The sequence below is a fragment of the Parus major genome, chromosome 3 (assembly GCF_001522545.3).
Source record: "Parus major isolate Abel chromosome 3, Parus_major1.1, whole genome shotgun sequence".
In the NCBI taxonomy this organism is placed as follows: Eukaryota; Metazoa; Chordata; class Aves; order Passeriformes; family Paridae; genus Parus; species Parus major.
In genome coordinates, this window is record NC_031770.1 from 44556969 (window position 1) to 44571326 (window position 14358).

Here is a 14358-nt window from a genome sequence, read left to right on the forward strand (position 1 = left end):
GCTCGGGAAGTTCCCGCCCCGGCGGCGACAGCCGGGCCCGGCCCCGCTCCGCCCGCGGCAGCGCCCGGCCAGCGGCCCGGAGGGAAAGGGGCCGAGAGCTGCGGGACGTGAGCCAGCAGCGTGTGCAGGGGGCCATGGCACCCTGGCCTGTGTCAGGAATAGCGTGGCCTGAAGGACCAGGGAAAGGATTGTCAGATCCTGTGTCCAGTTCAGTGCCCTTCAGTACGAGGAGCACATTGGGGTGCTGGAGCGAATCCAGAGAATGGCAACAAAGCTGGTGAAGGGTCTGCAGCACAAGTGCTGTGAGGAGCAGCTGAGGGAGCTGGAGGTGCTTAGCCTGGAGAAAAGGAGGCTCAGGGGGACGTTGTCGTTCTCTACAGCTTCCTGAAAGGAGGCGATTGTCAGCTGGGAATTGGGCTCTTCCTCCAAGCAACGAGTGACAGGACTAGAGGAGATGGCCTCGGGCTGTGCTTGTTTAGATTGGATGTTAAGAAACATTTTTTCACCATAAGGGTGGTCAGGCGTTGGAGCTGAAGGGAGCTGCTCGGGGAAATGATGGGATCACCATCCCTGGAGGTAGTTAGAATTCTGACATGTAAATTGTAGATGGGATTTAGAGACACCGTTCAGCGGTGGGATTGGCAGTGCTGGGTTAGTGGTTGGACACAATGATCTTGGAGGTCTTTTCCAGCCCAAAGGATTCTATGATCCAGCCGAGAATGTGCCACCTCCAGGAGCGGCCATGCCGGCATGGGGCTGGTGTCCGTGAGGGGAGCGCCTGTGGGTGGTTTCACCCATCCCGGCCGGTGCCTCGCAGGGCAGAGACCGGGTGGAGGCACCGTGCCCGTGTGGGGCAGGGCCCAGCCCGCCTGCACTGGGGCACCAGCCAGTCCAGGCACCAGCCAGGGTGTGAAGGCAGCGGCGACGGAGAGATGGAGACACCTCAGCGAGGTGCCTGTGGCAGGGCTGCTGCTGGCTTTGTGCTGAGCCCGGCAACAGCCTGGGCTGGAAGTGGGGATCCACCAAATGTCTCTTCACAGAGATGAGATGGAACAACTAGAACAGCTAGAGTTGTTCCACGTTAGGATTTTTCCATATCTGGAGTGAGTGATGTTAGGGAAAGTGCAGGGCTCCCATGAGCAGAAGGTATGGAAAACTACAGTAATGCGTGTGGGCTAGATCCCAGCTGCAGAACCACAGAACGATGCAGACTGGAAGAGTCCTCTAAAAGCCATCTGATTCAGCCCCAGAGCAAAACACAAACACGCTTAGAGAGTGTTTTGCTCATGGTTTTGCCCAGTTGTGTCTGGATATCTCCAATGGTGGAAATTCCAGAGCTTCATTGAGCGTCTCATCCAAGATTTGATTAACCTCAGATTGAAAATAAATTTCTGATGTTAAAACCCATGATGTCTCTCATCAGTTTGCATTTGAGGTTTCAGGGTTCTGTACCTGGAAGTCAGTGCACAAAACCATAAGGAGAACGTGGCTTGTGACAAACCAAGAAAAGCCCAGCACAAAAATCAGAAATAAAATTTATCCCAATTGGCATCAGCAGATGGACAAAATTATACCAAAGATAATAATTCCAGCACCAGTTCTGTAAAACTGTTTCTATGTATTGTTGAGAAGCTTCATAGCTATAACAGAAATTACAGATTTGTTTGTAAGGCTGCTGTATTTGGCAATCATTTAACATGCAGTAGAAATACAAAATGCTGATAAAAGTCTGGGATTGCAGACAATTATTTAAATGCTTAATTTTTTCCTTTGTGAGTGTCCCCTGATTTCAGCATTTTGTTACTCCTCTCTGATTTTTCTTTGCTCAAGTGAAGGCATTGTAGGTGTGGCGGCAGGGGGAGGAAATGCAGCTGGATGTCACATCTGTGCCTGATGATATTTACCAGTGCCTTGTTAGAGAGTGCATGTTAGCTCTGTGTCACGTTCCCTCTGACATGGTATGATCTGGATGCAATGACAGCAATTGCTGAGCTGGTAAGAGTTGCTACCGCTGCAGTTATAACAGTGTCAAAGTGTTTGGAGGATGTAATTAATTTAACAGGAATTGATGTTATTTTTCTGATGGTTCTAAGACTTAAGATTCTGGTCACCTAGCAAAGGAGCTGGCTTGGAGTGGTGCAAACCAAAAGTCTAGCTTTATCACACTTTTTCACATTCTCTGTAGCTTTTGTGCATCCTTTTCTTTTGTGAAACTTTCATGTGACCTTACTTTTAGCATAACTTAAGACCTGCAGAAATATGCATGTTTCCATGCCTAAAAATACCAAACATTAAAATATCTAGGAAATGTGCAAGAGGCAGAAAGTTGGTTCTAAAACAAGAAAACTAGGCTTGTTTGTTTTTAGCAGTGTGGTTCATTATTTAAATACTCTAGCCAGAAAGATAAACTGGAAGTTGTAAATGCTGGAATATGTTCAGGTTTTGCAGCACCCCTGTCCTACTCTGTATTTTCCCATGGAGAGCTGAAAGACAAATGTTTTATACCTTTGTGCTTTATGTTCCATCCTTGTTTGGTTCCAGAGTAAAGCTGGGATTTCCTTTGGAAGTTAATTGGAGGAACAGAGACCCCTTCTGCAGAGGGAAAAAAATTAGTCATGATTTGATTGTAAACAAGTGTTTTGTGGAAAAATATTAGCTCAGAAAGGCTATTAGGAAATATGCTTAGTTGGCATTGTAATTATCTGGTGTTGAAGCTGAGCCTCATCGAGATTTGCTCCATGCTGGACTCGAAAGAGGTGCTTTTTTGAACTGAAATTCCAAACATGTTTCAAGCAGTCCCTTTATTTTCTCATCACTTAGATGGTCTGTGTAGGTGAAATTCTTGTAGCCACACTGCAGCTGAGATCACCTGTGCTGATAGCTACTATTAAACTGCATTTGAAAGAATTTATTGCCTGTTAAAATTCTTAGGGTCTCAGAATATAATTTTTAACTGGGGAAAAGGTGATCTATTTCAAGCATTTCCTTTTAGTTACTCACTCATAAGCAATTGGTGTGTTTGAAAAGGTTTTATTGAGAAAGGCAAACACTGTGAAATTTCTTATGTTCTTTACTTTTATAAAAGTACAACCACTAAGTTTGTGATACTTCTGGAGAAAATATAATGGATGTCTTTATATAGATAGAGATCTAGTCTTTATGTTCCTTTTCTTCCAATTCACCTCACCAGCTGTGCATTGAGCAGAGCTTCATCTACCTTGGTGAGTAATGCAACACAGCAGGAAGAGATTTGTACAGTGAAGTGGTGCTGAGGAACCCTCATCACTCTGTGCATTTCAGAGGTTTTATTCAGACCAGATCTCGTTCTGTCTGATCAAACTCCTGTGAGTTGCACTCCTGGAATGCATTTTTCTGGTGTGGTTTCATTTGTAAGCAAGAGGTGGGAGGAATTTCATATAGAGAGGAAAAAGGAATATCTTCTGATTAAAAAAAGGGAACGCTCAGTAGTGTTCAATTGTAACGGGTCAGAATGAATGTGAAGGAATTGAGTGCTACCTATGCAATTTACTGTTTATATATGAAATTACAGTGTTTGTATTAAATGCTCTTAAGCATTCTCAAATTGTTATTAATTTATTTACTAATATGATGCTTCTTTTTTCCTTCTTGCACCTCTCCTGTAATCTAGTGAGCCACCATGATAAACGATTCTGACGGAGATAGAAGAAAGCCACTTTCCCTGTGCTTCCCTTCACTTGCTAATAATCTTGGTATGTTCCCTGACATTTCTCCATGCCATTTCTAATTGGGAATGTGACAGTGCCAGTGCCTGCCATCTAATATACAATCTGATTGGATTGCAGCATAATGGAAGTAATAGTGAATAACCTTTCTAGGATATGCAAAGATTGTCACTATTTCAGAGTGTATGAAGTTCTTTAATGTTATTCTCTAAGCAAAAGTAGGTGTTACCAAATCTGTGTGTTTAATGTGGGTATGTGGCTGCTAACTGAACTGTAAACCAATCTGTGTTTCAGAGCAGTGGCTTGAACATCTTGTTCACCCAAGGTAATCTCATTGTCAAGGAATATATTGTGTTTTGCTGTTGGTTTTAGGAGGCATGCTGAAGTTTTGTAGTTTGGGAAACTGTGCAGTTAAATCTGCTACTCTGAGCTAATCCATGTCCTTTGTTCTTAATTCATGTACATATCTGCTCCCTATTAGAACATTATAATTTATAAGGATACAACTGTGGTGTCTGAATTTTACGGTGATGATCAGGAAGAACAGTTCTTTATTGTGTTCTTTAGGCTTCATTAATGTGTTTTTCTCTATTTTCAGTTCCTTCTGAAGACCCTGTGACAATGCAGCAGTCACCCTTCACCAGTGGGCACTGTGAAATGATGAGGCAGTACCTTTCTGCAGGGTACACATTAATAAGGTCTTGAGGCCATTATTCCCTTGGCTAAGCTTTGCTAGAAGCAAAGAGATGGGAGGTATTTTGTCCTATAGCAATGCACACATCTAAAATGAGGGAGTTAAGATTTATTTTCCCTGTCTGCTTTCTCCCATAAGGACTTGATCTTTTTACACTTGCGTCAGTGAAACTCAGGAGTAATTCTGATGAGGTCAGTGAAGCTGTATGAGTGCACAGCTGGTGTAACTGGAGGCAGACACAATCAAGCATAATTCTTAGAATCACAGAATCACAGAATGCCTTGAGTTGGAAGGGGCCTTATAGATCATCTAGTTCCAACCTGCCCACCTTTGGCAGGAACACCTTTCACTACACCAGGTTACTCAGAGCCCCATCTAACCTGGTCTTTAACACTGACAAGGTTGAGGCATCTATCTCTTCTCTGGGGAACCTGCTCCAGTGCCTCACCACCCTCATATTAAAGAACTTCTTTCTAACATCTAATGTAAACCTACCTTCTTTCAGTTTAAGGCCATTCCCCATGTCCTGTCTCTACAGTTCCTGACAACAAATTCCTGTCCAGCTTCCCTGTATCTTCCATCAGATACTGGAAAGCTACTGTTAGATCTTCATACAACCTTCTCTTCTCCAGGCTGAACAGCCCCAATTCTCTCAGCCTGTGTTCATAGAATAGGTGCTTCAGTCCTGTTATCAACTTCTGGATGGCCTCTCTGGACTTGCTCCAACAGTTCCATATTTTTATGTTGGGATCACCAGAGCTGGATGGGGCACTCCAGGTGGGGTCTCACAAGTGCAGGGGCAGAATCCCCTTCCTTGCCCTGCTGGCCCTGCTGCTTTGGATGCAGCCTGGGATTCAGTTAGCTTTTTGGACTGTGAGCAGACATTGCTTGGTCATGTTGAGTTTTTTGTCAACCATCATCACTCTATGGTGGTTGAGGTTACAGACAGTTGCAGTTCTCACTGCTGGATTGGTTCTGAAGGGAGAATAATTCTTGGGTTGAACTGAAACGCTGGAAGAAGTTTCCTTGCTAGGCAGTGCATCCAGCACATCATTGACTTACTGACTACTGTGTCATGTTTTCCTGGATTTCCTTGAAAATCTATTGTTGCTTCCCCCAGCCATAAATTCTCATGTTTAGCTGCATTCCAGATCTAATAATAAATAGATACCCTTTAGATGGGGTGATGGAAAGCTGTTTTGGGGGTTTTATCATATTAAAGGCTTTCTGATATGATAACATAGACTAAAGGCTTTTGAATCAAAATTTCTATAAAGGAAGCTTTTAAATATATATTCTACATAAGGAGAAAATAAACCCAAAATAAGCAAACTAGTTTCAGCTAAACATGTGCATAGAAAGCATCATCTTGAAAAGAGTAGGCAATAGTCATCTTTGTAAATCCATTTGTATCAATTTGAGATAGTCTAGTTTATCCTAGGAGCATCAGGGAGAGTAAGGAAGACAAATGGAGAAGACAAACAAGGAAGAAAAAACTGTCCTTTCAGTGCTGAGCTGCTTGATGAATTGTGACTTTTTTTGTTTGTGTAAAAAGTCAGCTGGAAAGCTGGATTATAGAAACTGCATAACAGTTGCAATGAAAAGTAAGAAAATGTCTTCATGATTGCTGTGAATGTGTAGTCCTCTGTCATGCTCTGGTGTTTCTTAGCCTGGGGAATACAATACTGGGTGTATAAATTAACTGTTTATTATTATGAAAAGGTGTCTGTGCCAGACAATCTACTGAGAAAGTAAGTGTCATAGATCTGCTGTGTGGTAGTTGTGAGTCAGATTGTTTAACATAATGGGAGAACTTGGTAATTGGAGTGTAGCAATGTGGCCACTGGGGACTTGGGTGTAACAAACAATAAGGGAAGTGGGGCATACTAGACATGTCCCATCATTCATAGCATGGCTGTAAGCAGGAGAAGAGACAATGAACTGAAGGATGGGAAGGAGAAAGAAGTCATCAATAGGGAACATGATTAACACACTTTTCTTACTGCAGAGTACAGTCATGATATCACCTCCTTCAGCTGGCTGTTAATCAAGCAATTGACAGGTGTTGGAACAGCAGCAGATCTTACCTGTAGCTGTTCAAACCTCTGTTTGCTTATCAGCCAGCCACTTTCTGGGTCTTTTTAAAAATGTTAAGATGAATCACATCTCTTTTCCTGAAGAATATATAATGTCATTCTTATCTGGATGTACTAGAAATTTTAGCCTTTTTCCCAGGCTGGCTGCTGAAGTCTGTGTTGCTTTCATTTTTTCATTTGTCTCACTCACTGCCAGTCCATGGGCCTTTTCTGGTCAATGATTTGAACTACAATGAGCTCACAACTTTTTGACAATTACTGAAAACAGGTATGATCCACATTCAATAGCACAGAAAAGAATATTTATCTGCCAGTTTTGCTGTTCAGTTATATCCAGTTACATATTTTGTTTATTCATGTTCTAAATTTTAATTATTTTACATATTTTTTGTGTAGAAATAAGTTATATGTTAATGTAACGCCTGGCGCAGTGGCTCTGTAAACACTGAGAAAAACAGAACATTTTTTATTGTTTGTGTATGTATATATGCATCCGTATATAAGAGATATGAATACTATTATATTTTAAAAGTATTAAAGAGTCAGAAAGTACATTTACATGATACTCAATCACACAGAGTGTCTGCAGTCACAAAAATCAACCAATTTTTTCTCTGCATTTCAGTGCCATTTAAAAAAATGTTTGGCTTTTGCATTTGCTTTCATTGTGGATTGGAAACTATTCATGCTCTTATATATTTTGGGGATTCTTTGAGGGAGGAAAGAACCCCTTTTATTCGAAGAAGTAGTGTTTTAGATGAGGGTATGCATCTGAGTTTTACTAATAAGTTTACATCTCCAGATTTACTGATTTACTCAATACTAGAGGAGTCATGTTTTCAAAATTAAAATAGTGGCCCTGCAGTTTCTGTGCCTTGCAGCCTTGCATAAAGTAGTCTTGACAACTGGCGATATTCTAGATAACTGCTAACAGCTCTTACTGACAAGTGCATGTCAGTGGTTTCTCTACTGCGTCTCTTACTCTCTGACACTCTGCCTGCACTGTCCATATTGGGGACTTAAGGGAACTCTCTGCAGAGAAACTACTTGAGAGAGACTTAGGGACCCTGTGACATCAGAGACAATTCCTTGGATACACGGAGATGAGGGTACTATTTCTGCACAAGGCTTGACAGGCACTTAGTATAGGGCCAGTGAGGCAGTCTGGGTTTGAACATGTAGTGAAGGGGAGTGTGGAGCACTGAGAATTAGGTGCTTCTGGCACTGATGCTGATACATTTCTTTTAAATAAGCCTGGTGGCAAAATACTTCCTGCCATGATCCTCTCAAATACTGACTGCATGGGAGAGGTTACACTTCAGAATCTTTCTCACTTTACTTACAGTGAGATTTTAAAAAATTATTTTAAAAGTATGGTGATGTATGCAGCTCATTTTAATTTGCAGAGGGGCAACAAAACACTTTAAACAATTTATGACTAATTTAATAAGAAAAATGTGTCTAGCCTGTGTCACTAATACAATTAATAACTCTTGTGTGTGAACTGCAACAGACAGATCTGAGATGCAAAACATGATGTTATTTCTTGAGCAGAAGCTGTAGGGGTTATGCAACTGTTGAGCTGCGTTGGCAGCCTTTAGTGCTTTTCTTGACATTTTGTGTGAATTGTCTTCCAATTCAGAACCCATTTATAATTAATTAACTTATACTTTATTTTTAATTAGTTGTAGTGCAGTTATTTTAAAAAAACATCAAGATCGTAATTTAATTAGTGGTGGACTATACCTGAGTTAAGTTTTCCAAGCTGTTTTGTATGTATCAGAATGCAGACTTTATTTGCATAGTCACAAACTTTTTTTCCCAAAAACTGTGCTTTGTTCAGTGTACTGCATAAGTGTGCTCAATAGCATTATGATTTTTCTTCTTTATTCAGTCAATGTCTGTTGCACTCAGTTGGAGCATGTTCCCAAATACATAAATTATGGTTTTTTGCTCTTGTCATCAAAGTATTTGTACTTGTCTTCAATTATTCCAATTTTATCTGGTATTTGATTTTCACACACTTCTTTATACTTCACAGTATTAGTATTATTCCCGGTCGATAGAAAGAAAACTGAGGCACGTACTCCAAACTGTGTATACTTCCATTTCCCCATACAGTGGATAGTTTTAGGATAATGAATGCTGTTAGTATGGCATTTGTCTTTTCCCTTATGTGCTTTGCAGAGTACAATTACATAGTGCCCTTTCCCCACTGAGTAAGCCTGATGGTTTGAACCTTTAGCCCAGCAGAATCCTAAATTTTCCTGGTATTTCCAACATGCATTGTTTTAAACTTCCTCTCCTGCAATTGGAAGTGGAGTGACTTCCCTGACTCCCACCACTGGAACTTTCGCAGTAAAAAATAAGGCCCTAAAAATGTAAGACCTGAACAGCCTGATCTCCCATAGATCATCTGTGTGCCAAGGTTACCAATGAAAGTGGAAAAAAGGGATCACTGAACTATGGGGAACAAATAAAGAAGTGTCATGGTGTTCTAGAAACACATTCATGACAAAATAATTTCCCCCAGAGGAGCCTAAAATACATTTGAGTCCATTCATTTGAGTTGCAAAATGACCTTTCTGCAGAATGTTTTTCCTGGGGAAGATGTGTTCAGATTGTATCTACTGAAAAATTAATGTGAGAGTTTGTATAAATACATGTGGAGCCTTACAGCCTGTAGGGGTAATTTCACCTTTGTTGCTGACTCCACCTCCAGTAACTGTTCATATGAACTGAAAAATTACCTAGAACAGCTTGTGCCTTAGAAGAAAAAAGCCCTACACATGTTGAATTTGGTTCAGCTGTGAAACTCTGGAAGATGACAGCTATTCCAAATTTAACTGTGGGACACAACAGAGATCTAGACTGCCCTTTAGCCAGTTTATTGTAAAACGAACTAGTTTCAAAGTGGAGAAACATTTAAATGTTCTCCTGTCCTCCTCTGCTTATGCTTAACTGAACTTAGGCAGGGAGAGAGGTGAGCAAATTAAGAAACAAAGGACTTGTCCACGTTCTATGAAAAAAGGCAACAGTCTTCACCATGGGTAGGTTATTGCTAGTAGATCTCAAGAGCAGTCCAACACTGGACAGTGTACAAAACTGATACTCATTTCTCCTGACATAAGACTATGTCTGAAGTTGGTGAGAGGGATCATAGCTGGAAGGAAACAATTGTCTTTAGAACTGGAATTGGAAAATTCAGGCCTTGCTGTTTGTACATCAGGCATGGCAGGAACATCGCTCATTTTCTCAGTGCTGGTTCTTAATGCAACTGAGTGTCAGAGTAAAAATTTGTTGGACAGCATGGAAGGACAACAGTTCTAGAAAGGAAAACTTGTGCTGTACATAAAGAACATGTTATCCCTGTTTGTAATTCAGTGTTGTGCCTAATGCTGCTGTATACAAGGATGAATTTGCTGCTTTTATTAATATTTGTATCACTTCTGTGGAATGAAAAATAAGTAGATCGTATTCCTTTTTACAAACTGGCAATTTGTTCAACCAGGTTGCTTTCTTGACTGTGTAACTTGAGTATCATTGATAGTGATACTACACTAGTGTATCTGGAAAGAGAAATGAGAGCATTGAGACTGCAACTTGTCAAAGGTCAGTCAGTCAATGTGTTCAAATGCTGAGTTTAGAACACAGCAGTGCCTAATATCCTGTGCCCATAATCTCTACCTCATACCTCAGTGATTTAAAACCTGTGCCCCTCAGATAATTGTTGTCTGGAAACTCTAAGTAAGTTGGCAGTGTTTCTTTCTGCATAAATAAAGGCACATAGTCTTTGCATTCCTAGTCTCTCACACACACCCCTCTCTCACTGTGACCAGAACTATTGCTGAATGATGTGTTGTGCCATTTTAGATGACAGTTTCAGTTTAATCAGTTAAGGGTCACAGGCTGGCCTACAAAGGGATTTTTTTTAACTAGTTGTATTAATGAAGAACAAATCGTGTCATCAGTTTCAGCATTCACATTTCCCTAGTCACACAGTTTCTTCCTTGCTTAGTATCTCTGTGTGGTAAAGCTAAGCCAGCACAAAATAGGAACATAGGCAAGATTCTGGGAACACATGATGTGTGAAGGTTTCTTCAAAAGGTTTGTAACAGGCCATGCTATACCCCTACTCCTGCCCCTTGCATTCTCGTCACTGAACCATTTTTAAAACCCTGGATCTGTCTCGCCATTTTTTCCGCTCTTACGCCAGCCCTATTTGTAGTTTCCCACCTGTTCCTGTGTGTATTGCGTTGTAGCTGACTGCATGTTGCTCCACAACTTCAGTGTGCCAACAGACTGGCTGCAGTGTGGTATAGAAATTACAATATACTTTTCACAGTTTTTCCTTTGCCCATTTCTAATATGTGCTAAGCAGCTATCAAAGCTTCTGATATTATTTAGCCCATGATCTAATCTGTCTCTGTGAGTTGCGCCTACCCCAACAAGAACCATTAAACCAAAAAGACACCCTCAAGAATCTAACTCAGGGGATAAGGGACTTGAGGTGTCGTGATTCCCTATGAATAGGAATGCATCAGAATGTGAAGTCTGAGGGCTCGTCTCATTCATGAAAGGTATGATCTTGTGCAGTGCTGCTGCCTGGCAGTGCCATCACTAGGGGTTTGCCCAGCCCCTCACACCTTTCAGCACTCGCCTTGCACTCTGTGATTGTTATTACAGTATCACAGTACTGCTTAGTGACTCTGGCAGAGATCAGATGTTGATTGATTCCTACTGGTACCTGCCTTGAGCCCTCTCTGAGAATCAGGGCCATCTGCTGTGCAGGATGCAGGGCTCTAAGCATGGCCCTACAAACAGTAGGAATACTACCTCCAAGGGTATAAGGGACCCTAAATCCCTGAGCAAGCTTGATATCCTAGAATAACACTAAGGATGCTTGGGTGCAGTCCACACAGTCTGGAGAGGTGAACATGGAGGTGAAAGATGTATGATAGGTAAAGCACACTGTAATCATAATTGTTGTGTAGATTCCTCAGGGCTTTTAGACAGACAAAGCCTCTGCTCCTGAGAATTCTTTTCTAGGTGGACATTAGGGACCAAAAGAAGGATTTCTGACACTGTTTCAGAGATGGCAGAGTGCAGCACGAAAAATTAATTTCTTTCACTGAGAGCAGTCTAACAAGCTTACACTCAGCTTTTTGGGAAAATTTTATCTGAATTGACTTGCTCAAGGTCACATAAGGGCATCTTGAGCTGGCATGGTCACACCACGTCTCAGCCCCGTGATTTTCCTTCCGCACAAAGGGTTGGCAAAAGCCAGTGATGTCAGTGCAGTCAGCATTTTGTCCATACCCCTGAAGCCCAAGCTATGCTTTGGTAGTATTTGTTGGTCCAATAAATGTTTCTTGCTACACTTCATCCATGGCTGAATTCCAGGGACAGAGTAAGTCGTCTCTATATATAGCTGATGAAACACTTTGGGATCTTCTGACAATGACAGTTGCTACTATGAAGCCAGCAAATTAATTTTTCTGTTCTTTTTAAATTTTTATTTCCAAACCTGTCATTGGAAATAATAAACTTTTAAAAACAGTAATTAGCTACTGTGTAGTTAATATCACCACGGATGAGTAGCATGGAGATTTTTCAGAGTCAAAGTTTGTGCTTCTTGGTGCTAAATGTGGGAGGGCTAAATATGCCCAGTGCCCACAGTACTTTTCCTTAGCTCAGGCAAAATCAGGATTTCGTTCCCGTATGTATGGCTCTGTTCTCTTCTCTCTTTCTGTTTTTCTTATGTATGTATTGGTTTCAGAAATACTAAGTGAGTTTAAAGTTTATTCATACTACCTTTACATAATGAATTTAATTTCTTGATTTTCTTCTTACAATATAGTGCATTTCTTACACTGAAGAAGGCAGGTTATACTTATGTGTTGCAAAAAAAAGAAAACAAACCCCAAAACACCTCAAGTAAATGATGAATACATTTTATAACACACCTTACCTTAACAGAATCCAACATTTTGGCCCAATCTAAATCATAATTTTCTTAAATAATTCAGATTTTTGTTGGTTAAGCTTTAAACTAGTGGATATTTGCTACAAGCAAAAATGTATTTTATGTACAAGTGATGGTTATGATATGCTTTGAAAGGGGCTTTTTGATCCCTGTTGTATGATTCTATTAACAATTTACACACAAGAATAGTCACTTTGAATTTATTTTCTTTTACATTTTATTGACTTCTTTCTTGAGAAAACATCCTACTGTTCTTTTTCACAAAGAAACAGGCTGTGACTAGGACAAGATGATTACTTTAAGACTGACTGATTGAGCTCTCATAAGATTCTTTATCTTCCTGTGGCCTTTCTGAGACAGTTTTGGCAGATATGAACTACCTACACGGAAGTGTTACAGCTGAAAACTAATGGTGACCATTTCCATGTCAGTTGGTTGTTTCACAGGCAATTATTTAAATAGAGAAATCTGGCTCATTTCTTATTCTAGATATCATTAAGTTCAAATAGAAGAATGATCTGGTGAAAGAAACACTTGCAGCGTTCAGCACTTTTGAAGTTTTAATAAAAGTTGTTGGTTTATTCTACAATTTTGTGAGAGGGAAGCATAAGAAACATGTTGAAGGAATGAAATCTGAGAAACGGTAAAAATGTAAAGGACAAAGTTCTTGAAGGATGATATGATGGCTTTTGACAAGTAAATGAATGTTAAATATGAACTCTGTGAAATCCTTCAATTTCATTAAGAAGAATGATAAAGGTTAATGTCCTTTAGGCAGAAAAGCTCTTTGATTCTCAAGTTGCTTCATGCAAAGTATACCAGAAGGCTTTCACTTGGGTGGTACTCACTTGTGTGAGCTCACAGTCCTGCTGCTGCTGCTAGGAAAGATCTGGCCTTTTGGTGCTCCTCATGCATGGGAAGTGATGCCTGGTTGCCACAGTGCTCTCCTGGGTTCAAGGCACCATTCTCCTGGGTAGGCCCTTACTAGTGTACATGCTAGCATGAACTACAACTGCATCTTTATTTTGCCAAATAAAAGATAAGAGTAGTCGACAATTCAGCTCTGCCATCTCTACTCCTGATCTCCCCCTGCCACCTTATTTTTTCTCATCTGTTTGGGAGTCATGAGTATTCTTTTGTCATGCCCCATTGTAAACAACCTGTGTCATTTCTATCTTAAATATACTTGCTGACTCTCAGGTACCTTGCCATGTCAGCTTAAGATTCCCTATTCATGTGTTTCATTGCGTTTTTTTCTTTTTCTCTCTTTGAGACTTTTATCCTTTCTTTCCTGCTCAGGTTGCTTATTCCTGTTTTGGTTTTATTTTCCTTCTCCCTGGACACACATAGTTTGTGGCTATGCAGCTCTGCCAGCCTTATTTGGGAGTAGTCCTAACCTACCTCTGATGTGGGAAAAAGCTTGGTGAAGCAAATTGCTTTTTCATACTACTGTGCTAGGCAGAGTTTTCCTATTCTCTTGTTGAGCTGAAAGAGGCAACTCCCTTCTGCATCAAGTTTGGCTCTCTTTCCACTCCGGACCTCCATTCATATGCTTCTCATTACCATCCACACAGTTAGTTTATAAAATTAAATTAAAGTAGTAAACAAAATACCAGATACTCCTCCTAAAGCTCCATCTATAAATATCTCCCCTGCCTACTCATGCTGTCTGATTAAGAGGCAGTAAGCAGTTAGTTAGAGAACCTAAAGCAGGTCAGATTCCATCAAGATAGGCAGGATTTTTTTTTAATAGGGCTATTCCATTTAGCTTCCTGCTTCACAGGTAAAAAGCCCAACTCTCCCAAAATGAAAACTGACAATGCTGAACCAAAAATTTTGGTTTTTCATTCAGAAATATTTTTTTTATTCAAAATTGAC

General features: G+C 40.6%; 1 long non-coding RNA gene across 1 annotated transcript; it reads left to right on the forward strand.

The window, feature by feature from the left end:
* Nucleotides 1-47: 47 nt before the first annotated feature.
* On the forward strand, nucleotides 48-9154 carry LOC107201127. Its single transcript, XR_001520026.2, has 3 exons — nucleotides 48-1995; nucleotides 3650-3731; nucleotides 4303-9154. It is a non-coding gene; the product is annotated as an uncharacterized LOC107201127 (long non-coding RNA).
* The last annotated feature ends 5204 nt before the right edge of the window (nucleotides 9155-14358 follow it).